This window comes from Lithobates pipiens, unplaced genomic scaffold (genome assembly GCF_037356315.1).
Source record: "Lithobates pipiens isolate NorthernLeopardFrog02 unplaced genomic scaffold, aLitPip1_a1.2 Scaffold_10, whole genome shotgun sequence".
NCBI classification, from domain to species: domain Eukaryota; kingdom Metazoa; phylum Chordata; class Amphibia; order Anura; family Ranidae; genus Lithobates; species Lithobates pipiens.
Genome location: NW_027507686.1, coordinates 189,181,140 through 189,193,805, shown reverse-complemented (window position 1 = coordinate 189,193,805; position 12,666 = coordinate 189,181,140). Strand labels below are relative to the sequence as shown.

At 40.4% G+C, this 12,666-nt stretch overlaps 1 protein-coding gene across 7 annotated transcripts in view; it reads left to right on the top strand.

The window, feature by feature from the left end:
• Positions 1–12,666, top strand: part of SYT7 (synaptotagmin 7) — a 564,911-nt gene that overhangs the window by 381,278 nt on the left and 170,967 nt on the right. The window lies entirely within an intron of this gene.

The window sequence follows — 12,666 nt, the reverse complement described above, 5'->3', positions numbered from 1 at the left end:
TTTATTTATTGCACAAGTATAGGATATCATAGAATAGACTTTAGTGACCTTTTATATTGTGCAGAATGTCAAAACTTAGGACCCATATTCCCCTGTTATAATATATTACAGACCTTATATTACAGACCTTAAAGGGTCTTATGTAAATATATAACATGTGCTGCAAACATTTGATTTAACAAGCAGTATTCAAAAAGAAAGGTGTCACTTCTATATTTAAACCTGGTTCACACTAGTCCGACTTTGAAATTGTGCTACTTCAGCGCAATTCCAAAGCTGCAGATCGGTGAGATTTGCTCCTCCAATTTCACTGTGGCGCGTGACTTCATTTAGCAAAAGTCTATGCAAGTCGCAATGAAACTGGAAAAAAGTAAAGCAGGAACCTAGCTCAAAGTCTCCACGTCATGAGTCGAGGTGATTTAAACAGTTCCATTGCCGGCAATGGGGTGTGACTTGTCATGCAATTTGGAACTGTCAAATCGGATGACAAATCACACTAGTGGGAACCAGGGCTTAAATGGTATTCATAAAGCCTAGCGCCCACTGTGACAAAAAAAAATCACACAGACATAAATATTTCCTTCCCACACGAAAAACAAGCTTTGCATATGAGCAATCGCCTTTTTATAAACAGCTAAATAAAAGTGTCCATAAACATCCAAAGAGGGGGATTTACTAAAACAGTAGAGTGCAAAAGCTGATGCAAATCTGCAGAGGAACCAATCAGCTTCCAGGTTTTATTGTCAAAGCTTAATTTGAACAAGCTGAAATTAGAAGCTGATTGGCTACCATGTACAACTGCACCAGAGTGCTCCAGTTATAGTAAATCTCAAAATGTCAATTTGAACTTCACAGTGTAAATAAATAGTAACAAAATAACTTCCACCGTGTGACTATCCATGTCATGCTAAGGATCCACTGTGTTCCCTTTTACCAGTGCAAGTTTGGCACTCACCAGATCATTATGCCTATCTTTTTCCAAAAAAAAGCATTGAATTACTGTCAGGGACAGTCTCCTAGGTACGTATACAAACTTACTTCAGGATCTCGAGCCAGTGAAGCATATGCAACACTTGTTTTATTATTCAGGAAGGCAATATTTATGTTTCTGTGATTTTTCTTTTTTTTGTCACAGTGGGTGTGTTTAAAAAGTTTCATTGCTGGGCTTTATAAAAGGGCTTTTTTCTTGATTTGTATTTTCAATGATAAGGGATTATTAATCACAGTAGCAGACCATTTATATTTTACACTATTGTGGGTTTATTGTTTGCACGTTTGAGATAGAGGAATAGATTTATATGTTGGCGTCAGTATTTATATTTAAAGGGTATCTAAAGGTGGAACCAATTTTGGGGGATTTGGATGAAGTGTGAAAGTTTTGGAACCTCTGTCAGATTTTTTTTATTGCTGTCTTTGTCCCCTACTGAAGAGATATACCCCTTTATTAGTCCTGGTGATCACTGTCATTAGGACAGAAAGTGAAAGCTAATCCAGAATTTGTCGCTGAAATTTGTCACTAAAACAGAAATAGAGGGGAATTTCCACTCAATTCCTGTTACATAGTTCATCAGTTTGAAAGAAAAGACATACATCCCCTTTCACACAGCGTCTCCATGGAGTGGAGTCTGATTGCTCAGCAGGGGATTTCTCTCCGCTGATCCCAGCTGAGCAGATGAATGACAGGTCCATGTCCACTCTGGATAGTCACACAGCCCCGCTCTCCTCTATGGAGCACTCTGAAGGAAACGGGCCACCTGTCGGCTGTTTCCAGCCGATCCGCCGGACCACCATCCATCTGTTTTTGACGGACAGGATCGGATGGCAGTGGGTTTCAGCGGACATGTGTCAGTTGACACCTGCTGCTCCATAAAAGAAAGAGACTGGAGATCAGGAGATCAGGTCAGTCTGAAAAACTGACAGGTGGACCCGATTGGACAGCCTGTGTGAAAGGGACCTAAACCCTCGTACACACGATATGACTTTCTGACAGGAAATGTTCGATGACAGGCTGTTGGTGGTAAATACAACCGTCTGTACGCTCCATCAGACAATTGTTGTCGGATTTTGTGCAGACAAATGTTGGCTAGCGTGTTTTACATTTTTCCGCAAACAAATGTGTGTTGTCGGATTTTCCGTGCGTGTGTACACAAGTCCATCGGACACAAGTCCAAAGTAGAAACACGCATGCTCGGAAGCAAGGACGAGCCAGAAGCGGTTGGCCTTGTAAACTAGCATTCGTAATGGAGAATTAACATTAATGACATGGCAAATGGGGGGGGGGGGGGGGGGGAGTTACCACAACACCATTATTGGGTAGTTTTTAAGATCAAAGATACAACTATGTTGGGTTTCCTTGTCAATTTTACATATTTTTTTTAAATGTAACTGCCTACTCCCAAACTGTCATTTGAAGTAAAACACATAGCCAAGTATTATTGTCCACAATTTATTTATTGTGCATTAAAAAAAAGAAAACAAATAAAATTAGACATGCTATCTGCCAATAGAACTTTATAGATTAGATAGACTCATATGGAGCGGCAAGTTATTGCCATCATCCCTTGATATACATAATGATTCAATACCTCAAAAGGTGTGATTTTTTAAAGGCAATATCAACAAAAATTTAATTATATATATATATATATATATATATATATATATATATATATATATATATATATATATTTATTAATACAAAAAGACTAAAAAGATACAATGATATAGTTGTACAAACAGTTTATACAATGCAATATGCGGTTTATGTAAGTATAAAGCGTCAAAGAGCGGCTTTTTCAAACACGTTTCGAATAGTGCATACAGTTTCTTCTTCAGGGAAGCCACTCTCTGAAAACACAAACTATCCAATCAATATATTGAAAACAATTAAAGAGTGTGTATATATACAATATGCACATACTGAACTACTCACATGTCAACTCACTGGTCCAAGACATAGATATTCCTCACCCCGGCCAGACAAATTTCAAAATTTAATTCACCGCAAAAAGAGCCCACAAGTCAAAAGAATCTATGACCGATGTATAAAATTGCTCCACTAGATATGTCTCTGGTCCCCGATATAAAAGAATATCGGGGCAGAAAAGGGTGTAAGAAACCTATAACAACAATGAGAGTGTCAACCACCATATATATGAAATTTTTGTTGATATTGCCTTTAAAATCCCACCTTTTGAGGTATTGAATCATTATCTGCCAATAGAACAAAAAGTACATTCTATGCATCTAGATAGAAATCTAGAAAATCTAGAAATATAGAAACTATACCAAATCAAATCATTATTTAACCAAAAAAATTATGTCAAAGCAATAACTCCAAGGCCAATAATAAATAACACGTTATCTCCTCCGATACCGCAACATGTCTGGTTGCTGAAAAGCCGTTCAGAAACTAACTGAAAAGCGTGAAATGAAAAGTGAGAAATTAAAAGTGCGAAATGAAAAGCTCAAATCAGCACTTGCCAAATTTCTACTAACACAAATTTAGCAGAAGGAGCCCAAAGGGTGGCGCTAAAGAGCTGGAAAACAACGTAGTACATCACTACATTCATAATTGTTGTCCAACAATTGTGTGGCCGTGTGTATGCAAGACAAGTTTGGGCTAACGCCCTTCGGACAAAATTCCATGGTTTTGTTGGCCAACAATCTGATTGTGTGAACGAGGCTTAAGTCTGTTGCATTCCTTGGGAAAGATGTCTTTATAGGACATAGATGGTAACAAGAATTCCAATAGGGTTTTAACCAATTTTAACCTTATTCAAAATAAAAACAAATTTGGCTTTAGGTACATTTTAAATTTACCATCTATTAGAACCTGTAAAATTGCAAACCATATACTACAAGTTTTTGAGCACTTCCTACTAAAGTTGGGGAGGGAGGTTGAACAGAGACAGTGGGCCAAAGTCCTACACAGAAGCAGAATCAAAGCATAATAAGTTGAGTGGAATGTTATAAATTGTCCGTAGAAGCCAAGGACCTTGATGGGCTTGCGGTACAATGACTAAGTAAACATCTGGCTTTAGTACAGTTGAAGAGGTTTCTGGATAGCTTAGCAGTTCTGAACTGATCTTACTTGTTGCTAGGGACTGGAGATCAGAGGAAAGTGCTGGTCATGTTGATCCAATGGGTCTTATCTTTCCCAAGATGCTGGCCTTGTATAACGCATAAAGCAAAAGGTAACCCATCAGGATAGAAATGAGGGTTTCAGATACTAGATAGCATTTTTTTTGCTTTCCTACTTCACCAAAAAGAAAATCTGAGTTTCAAGCTTAGCCCGGAGTTCTTTAATATGGTTTAATCTTAAGAAAAAAAGGGGTTATAACAGGAAGAGGAAGTAACTCTCAACCAATCAGATTTCACATTTGTTTGTTTAGAGAAGATGAAGGAAAACAATTTCTGATTGGATGTGGAGGTTTGCTACTCTGCACCTTATAAGATGAGGAGCACAGTGACAGGCAGACGTTCTTGCAGGGGTTTTATTTTGTGGGCAAGACACTGGTAGCAGCATTTCGGTACTTTTCCCTCTGGTGAAGACCACTGCTATGAAAATAAATGTGAAGCTCTGTTGTCTTATCACATGAAGCGTACAGTGTTCTCATACAGCTGTGTGGCTAGATTATGAAGCCTTGCTAGGCAAACACTACTGAAATAAATCAATACAATTAATTTTTTTTACTGCAAGATATTTTGCCCAAAGATTCCGACTGGACATTGCTTTTGCTCCCTAGCGTAAGCGGGCACTTGTGGTAAAACAGCTGCCATTGATTGTAGAATTAATTGGTTCAATTAGGACCCTAAAGTCTATGACTTGTTTTCCTTTGACGATCAGATCAAATAGACTGTAACAATACCAACATATTTTCTTTCACAACTGCACACCTCGTGTCTCATTTTTAGCACATTTTTTCCTTTCTTTCTTATTATTGTTCACAACAATATCTCTCCCGTGTTCCAGCCTGTAAATTAGTATCTGTGTTTTCAGTCTGCTGCGTTAGGAGACGTGGCCAGCCGCCTGCGCTTATGGTTCCGAAAAAAGCCACAAAACATGTGTTTTATACTTTAATCTCATCAATTAACAGAGACTTCTGCATCAAAGAGAACAATTAGTGTTCTGGCCAGAAGAGAAAACAATTAGGAACATAGAGATCTGCTGTCCCTTGGAGCACAGCTCTGTTTATCCATTCTGTTCTGGGTGCATTAACCTATTGATGTCTGTTAACATACACGTTTTCAAAGTCATGAATGACCACTTTGCAATGACCAGTTGGTCCTTGGAAGCCAGCAGCATCAGTAACAGTCCCACAAGCAGTGTCCAATAAAACCTACTCTAACATATGCAAACTATGTTACCTAAAGCAGGGCTTGACAAATTAGCTGAGAACCTAGAAGTCAGCTAAAAAAGTTAGGAGCCAGTTTTTTTAAATCAGCTGTCAAGCACCCAGAACTGCATGTCCGGGGCATCAGGCAATAAGAATTTCTCAGGCCTGGTGCCAAATGAAAAAAGACCGAAAAGTAGAAAAAAAAATGGTGCTGATGGGCACTGAAAAGTGTCACTGAAGGGCACTGGTGAGGGGGCTCTGATGGGCTGTACTGATGGGCACTGACCGGCGGCACTGATGAGGCTGTGCTGGTAAACACTGATAGGCTGCACTGATTAGGTGGCACTTATGGGCACCTATAGGCAGCACTGATGGGCACTGATAGGTGCCACTGATAGGCGGCACTTATGGGCACTGACCAGCTGCACTGACAGGTGGCACTGGTGGGCACTGACAGGCAGCACTAATGGGCACTGACAGGTGACACTGATGAGGCTGCGTTGATATGCACTGATAGGCGGCACTGATTAGGTGGCACTTATGGGCACTGATAGGTGGCACTGATAGGCTGCACTGATTAGGTGGCACTTAATGGCACTGATAGGCGGCACTGATAAGGCTGCGTTGATAAGCACTGATAGGCTACGCTGATGGGCACTGATGAGGCTGCCCTAATAGGCTCTGATTGGGTAGCACTGATAGGTGGCATTGACAGGTGGCACCGATAACCACTGGTGAGGTGCATCTGATAGATGTCAACTCAGCAGCAGTAAGGAAAAGGCAACCAATCAAGCCCAGCTGTCAACCTGGGAAGATGATGTCGGAGGTGTCACAGGCAAGCCGCGCTCATCACAGCACCGTCCACCAGAGGGTGCCCATTCGCAAATAGGAGTGTGTAGCCCTCTCCAGCAGGCCACAAAGCCGTGGCCTCAATAATCGACCAGCCCGTCGCTAGTCCAGATGGGAGGATCCAACCGATCCTGCGGTGCAACCCAGGTGCCAGGACGCAATTTCCATTCGCCATTATGACCTGGTGCCTGAGTTTTGTGAAGCCCTGACCTAAAGGGTTTGTCCACCTTAATGACTTTTTCCAAAAACATCCCTATGCAATACAGCGTGCTCAGTACATAAAATGACAGTATATGTGAACAGTCGCCTTGAAAAACAAATAATTCAATTTAAAATAGAAATGCAATTGCAATGCAAAACATTTGTGTATTGATATAAAAAGGGCAGAGAGAACAATACACCAATCTTCCCAGTAATTGGCTGTGCAGCACAAGTCTGGCCTATGGAGGACAGGCAGGTTGACCACTCTGGAAGAGATGTGCTTCCATGCCAAGCAAGGTCAGTATGAAAAAGGAAAGCAGGGTTACTAGTAGGATCACCAGATATTTCACACAAAGGAAGAAACACAAAGAAAATAGGATACTCTCAACAGTACATGGTACAACAGACCTTTCATAGGAATATGAAATGTTGAGGTAACATAGATTTTTATTTGATTTGTGCACAGCCAATTACTGGGAAGATTGGTGTATTGCTCTCTCTGCCTTTTTTATATCAATACACAAATGTTTTGCATTGCAATTGCATTTCTATTTTAAATTGAATTATTTGTTTTTCAAGGTGACTGTCGTGCAACATCGCTGGATCTCAGGTAAGTATTAGGGGGGCAGAGGGAGGCTGCTGCACACAGGCTTTTTATCTTAATGCATAGAATGCATTAAGATAAAAAAAAAAAAAACCTTCTGCCTTTACAACCACTTTAATGCCTAGCTGCCACATATACAGTATGTGTCCATATGGCTCTGTTGTTCTGTGCCTAAAATTCACTCGCTGCATACTTTTTTTTTGTCAGGCTTTTTTTTCTTCTATTTTACCTGGTGATCTGGCCATGTAAATCTGTTGCTTTTCAAAAGAACAAGTTTACTTAAAGACGTTTTATTTAACTGATAAGGCAAACCATTCAACATTCACAGGGGAGCTTACAATGAGCAGTTTTACTTATTTGTAAAACCTAAAAGGAAACAAAAACTGTTACTGTAACTACCTATAACGTAGTGTTAACGTATGGAGTTTGGCTTAAATTTGTTAGTGTATGTAAATCTGTTAATATATGGAACAGTCCCAATCTCCCACCAGGTTGACAATGCTGCTGTCCAAAGGTGCCCCCTGTGCTCATTCATCCAGAGTGGGGAAACTCTAATACAGGGGGTGTGTTACTGGCCAGATCAACAGCTGAAAATAGAGGGGGAAAAAGCCTTAAAAGGAAAACAAATGCAGCCACCACATCTAATGTTTGGTAAGCTGCAATATATTACGTTTTGGGTTTAATGCCATTTTAAGATCCACCTAAGCAGCAGAAGGGGGTTAAATACACTTTAAGAGAGATGGCATAAAACTGATTACTACTTTATAGACCTCTAAAGCAATGAAGCTTCATACTAATTATCCTCCATCGAGGGTACACTTCGCTGTTATGTGTCGCAAAGCTCTGGAAGAAAAATAGTTAAAAGATCCTCAAGCTGAGTTTTTATAGTTAGTTTCCTTTTCCATGGCTGGCTGTCTGTATGCAGTGATAATTCATGCTTTCATGTTCCAATAATTACACTAACTGGCAGCACTTTTGATGGAGGAATAATGGAGTTGTAATTGATATGACAGCTGAAACTTGTGACCTTCTTTAGGAACATCCACAAGTACCATCTCACACAGCATACCTTTGAGGACCACTTACTGTTATGTCCGCTCTTTGGACAGAGCTGTAACAGCTCTCTGTGGCACCATAGAGCAAATCCAATGAGAAAAGCGGGCACTTCCAGCATCAAAATCGTTTTACTGAAGCGAAAGCATCGTAAATTGACCAATGTTTTGGGACTTACTGACCTCCTTTATCAAGTAAAAAGGCAGTAACCATTGTAAAGTGCAAAGAATATAAAGGCTAACATCAAGAAAATGACCTGTTCACTTTCTTATGTTTTTTTCTTATGTTTTCATCCCTTATACTTACCTTGATTTTATTTGCATGTAAGTAACCTACGTGTCCTGGTGGCCAACAGATGTCTACTATGACTCTGATGATAAAATAGGTTGCCAGGCAACTCCAGCATCTAGTAAAAAAAACATACATGTGCAGTGAATTTCCAATGGATGCTTAGCACAATGTGCAAGGATTTACTATGGATGCCTTGCATCGGTGCCTGAACACTAAATGATTGCAAGCTCCTGTTTTGCGTAAGATTAGAGTGATCTTTTGTGAGAGGCAGCCTGGAATGGCAATCTCTGACCATCTCTTCATAGTCTCTGACCATCTCCTGTATCATGCCCGTAATTTCTGACCATTTTTTATATCAAAATGTAAAGTTTGGGGGGTGCCAAGTTTTCCCTTTTTATAGAGTTGTTCCTGGAACAAGTTTTCCCATTAGAAGTCGTACCCTCACTTGTTCTGGAGACATCTCTAAAATGTTGAATTTCCACTCACTTTCTGTTTTGGTTACAATGGTCATTAGTACAAATAGAGGGATGAATCTTCCCAATAGGGACTCACACAGCAATAAAAACCTGACAGAGCATCTAACACTCCCCCACCCCCAACACCACCACTCTATTAGTTTGGCCTCCTCATCACAGCACCTGGCTCCTTTCCTATAGAGGCCAAGAGTGGTCTGAGAGTGTAAAACTCATGGCACATGTCCTGCAGGCCAGTGTTCACATAGAAAAGAATTGCTAGCAAACAGCGATGCTGCGTACACACGACCGGACTTTCTGGCAGAAAACGTCAGACGAAATCATTTCATCGGATATTCCGATCGTGTGTGGGCTTCTTTTTTCAGAAATTCTGACGGACCTAGAAATCAATTCCTATCGGGAAAACCGTTCATCTGTATGCTATTCCGACGCACCAAAAACGATGCAGGGGCGATTATTGGCTACTGGCTATTGAATTTCCTTTTCTAGTCCTGTATTATGTCATTGCATTCTAAACGAACGGACTTTGGTGTGATCACGTGTAGGTAAGACCGTTTCAGCAGAACTCGGTCGGAACACCGTTGGAAAGACCGAATTTATTCTGAAGGAAAGTCCGGTCGTGTGTACGCAGCATTACATTCAAAAGTCTTATCGGACAAGACTACCTGCAAGCAATTTTCTTTTTAATCTTTTTTTTTTTTAAATACTCTTTATTAAGTACAAAGCAGATGACAGCAATAGAAACATTACAAACTTTATAGTTTTTCTCTTTTACCCCATAGAAAGAAAAAATTTGCTGTCGATTTTAAAAAAAATACAACTTTGAAACTATTTTACCCCTTCCCTCGCCCTGCCCCAATCCCCGAACTCAATTACCCATCCTGTATTCTATGCCCCCCCCCTATAAATTATACACAATAATTAGATTATTACTATCCACTCTGGCTTACATAGTATACGCTCCTAAGCTTTCTTACTTTTTCCTGATCCTACTCTCATGGGGGGGCGTTCATTCTTTGCAGCCAGGGTTTCCACATTTTAACAAACTTCCTGTAGTTGTTTTGTCTAATAAAGACAACTTTTTCTCTCCACACTAGCTTATTTATGGTTCTAACCCATTCTTCCGGGGTCGGGGGGATTTTGTGATTGCCAGTTTTTTGCAATTAAGTTTCTAGCCTGATACAGACATTTCACTATCACTGTTACCATACTAGACAGTCCGATTTCTTTTTCTATATGTCCCAACACACACACTTTAGGTTTCGGTTCCAATGTGGCCCCAAATGTAGTGTTAATGATCTTTAATATCTCCGTCCAATATCTAAACAGCCTTGGACATCTCCAGACCATGTGAATAAGATCTCCCTTCTAAACACATCTAGGGCACTTGTCGTTCAAACGGTAACCAAATCTATACAATTTCTTGAGGGTGTAAACTCTGTGCAGGAGAAACAGGTGCGACACTTTTTGCGAGGGGGAGACCGACACTCGCTGTTCAAGTTCCAAGATTCTTACCCATTGCTCTACCATAATTTCTCCCACATCTTCCTCCCATCTTGCTTTATTTTTAGAAGACCTTTCCCTACCATTATATTTCCCCATTAGTTGCGCATACGTGTCTGATATTAAACCTTTGGAATTGTCAGTTTTAACTATTATTTCGAGAAGGGGAATCTCGCACCATTCTGGTATATTATCAATGAACTGTTTCTCCAGGGCATGTCTGAGCTGCAAGTATCTATAAAATGATTTATAAGGTATTTTTAAAATATTTTAAAATATTGCCCTCATACAGTTGGATTAACCTGGTTAATCCGTGCCTCTCCCAGTCCATATTCTTCCCAATGGTGAATAATTCTTGAAGGTTGTTATTGTTCCAGATGGGGAGAGTATACTGTTACTCCCCGATACCCCATCCTTCCCTTAACTATTTTCCAGATATTTTGTTAATATTTTTAATGTTGGTCTCTCGCTAACAAGAGATCCTGCTTCTAATGCTTCCACTACCATTTTATGTGGGGAACCCTGTATCATCAATTTGATGCTGGAGTTCCTCTCACTCGTGCTAATACATCCCCCAAGATGCTGCAATTGTGCTGCCAAATAGTAGCTGTATGGTTGAGGGACGGCCAATTGACCTTCATCTGTTGGGTGGTGCAATGTTTGTAAGCTGATCCTGGCCCAACCTTTCTTCCAAATCAGCTCCCTAAAGAGTGTCTGCATTTTTTTTAACCATTTTTCCTCAATCAGGATTGGAGAATTATGGAACAGATACAGCAACTGTGGCATCAAAATCATTTTGGTCAAATTGGCCCGGCCTGTCACCGTCAGGGGCAGTCTGCTCCAAATGTCAGATTTCCACTTGTGTTTTACCAGCAATGGGGCTAAGTTTGTCTAGTATGTAATGATTCGAGTCTTTTGACACCACTATCCCTAAATATGCATTTTATCTACTACCTTTAGCTGGGGGATTCCGATTGAAGTGGAATTGTCAACTGGATCAACTGGTAGCAGAAAAGACTTCTCCCAGTTGACAATTAGGCCCGAATGTCTCCCAAATTCCTCCATCAAGTGTAACAGTTCAGTTAGTGAAGACGCCGAATCCCCCAAAAAGAATAAAACATTGTCTGCATAGAGAGCTATTCTTTCTTTCCATTATTTATTTTTACTTTGACATTTGGGAGATTATATAACGTTTTCAATAGTCTTATAAACTCTGACCAAATCCAAACTTCTCCAGGACCTGCCAGAGATAACCCCACTCGAGGCTGTCGAAAGCCTTGGCTGTGTCCAAGGACAAGACAGCTCTCAAGCCCGTGTTCTGCGTCAGGACCTGAAGATTCAAATATAGCCTTCTTATGTTAATACTTGTGGACCAACCAGGGATAAACCCTGATTGGTCTGAGTGGACAAGTTTTTATATACATTTGTTCAGTCTGGATGCCATCACTTTTGCTACTATTTTAACATCGGAACATAATAGAAATATAGGTCTATATGAGGATGCCTCAAGTGGGTCCTACCCTTCCTTCTGTATAACAATTATAGTAACTTCCTTCATTGAGGAAGGCAACTTTCCCATCTCGACTGCCCAATTTAGTGTCTTTAAAGGTTCTGGGAGCATCACCTCTCCATAATGTTTGTAAATTTCTAGGGGTAACCCATCAGGACTGGGAGATTTTTGATTAGCCATGCCTGATACTGCTTGAACCAGCTCATCCATGGTTATTGGTGCATTTAGTATATTCCTGTCCCTCTCCGAGAGAACGGGTAGGTCCACTTCCCCTAGGAACCTGTCCATTTCTCCACCTTCTATAGCCTGCCTTGACTTATACAATTCCCTGTAGAACTCAGAGAATGTATCCAAAATCTCTGCTGGTTAAGATGAATTATCTCCATCTGATGTCCTGATAAGTGTTATAGCCGAGGAGGGGGAATTCGATTTTGCTAAGAGCGCCAACGTGTGGCCCATTTCCCCTTCTCCAGAGGAGTTCTGTCTTTGGAAAAGTCTCTTATTTTGTTTTTAAACTTTAGTTCTGTCTTTTTTTTTTTTTTTAATAGCTGTATCGCTAACCCCTATAACTGTAGCTGCTGGATATAAATGGGTCTCCCTTACCTGTCCAGAGGCTGCCAAGCCTGTCTCCAGTCCCAGAAGGATACCAACAAACTCAAGTTGAGCCTAGGGGTGTCTTAAGATTTATTGCAGGTCTTGAACAAATTCAGGAAGAAGGGTTTGTCTGCAGGATACACAAGACCAAATCTTGGAGGACAATTTCCCTGAAAAATCATTCTTCAGCAGTGACTGGCCCCTCAGTAGCAACTTAGTAGCAAAAAAAAAAAGGCTGAAGAAACAGCC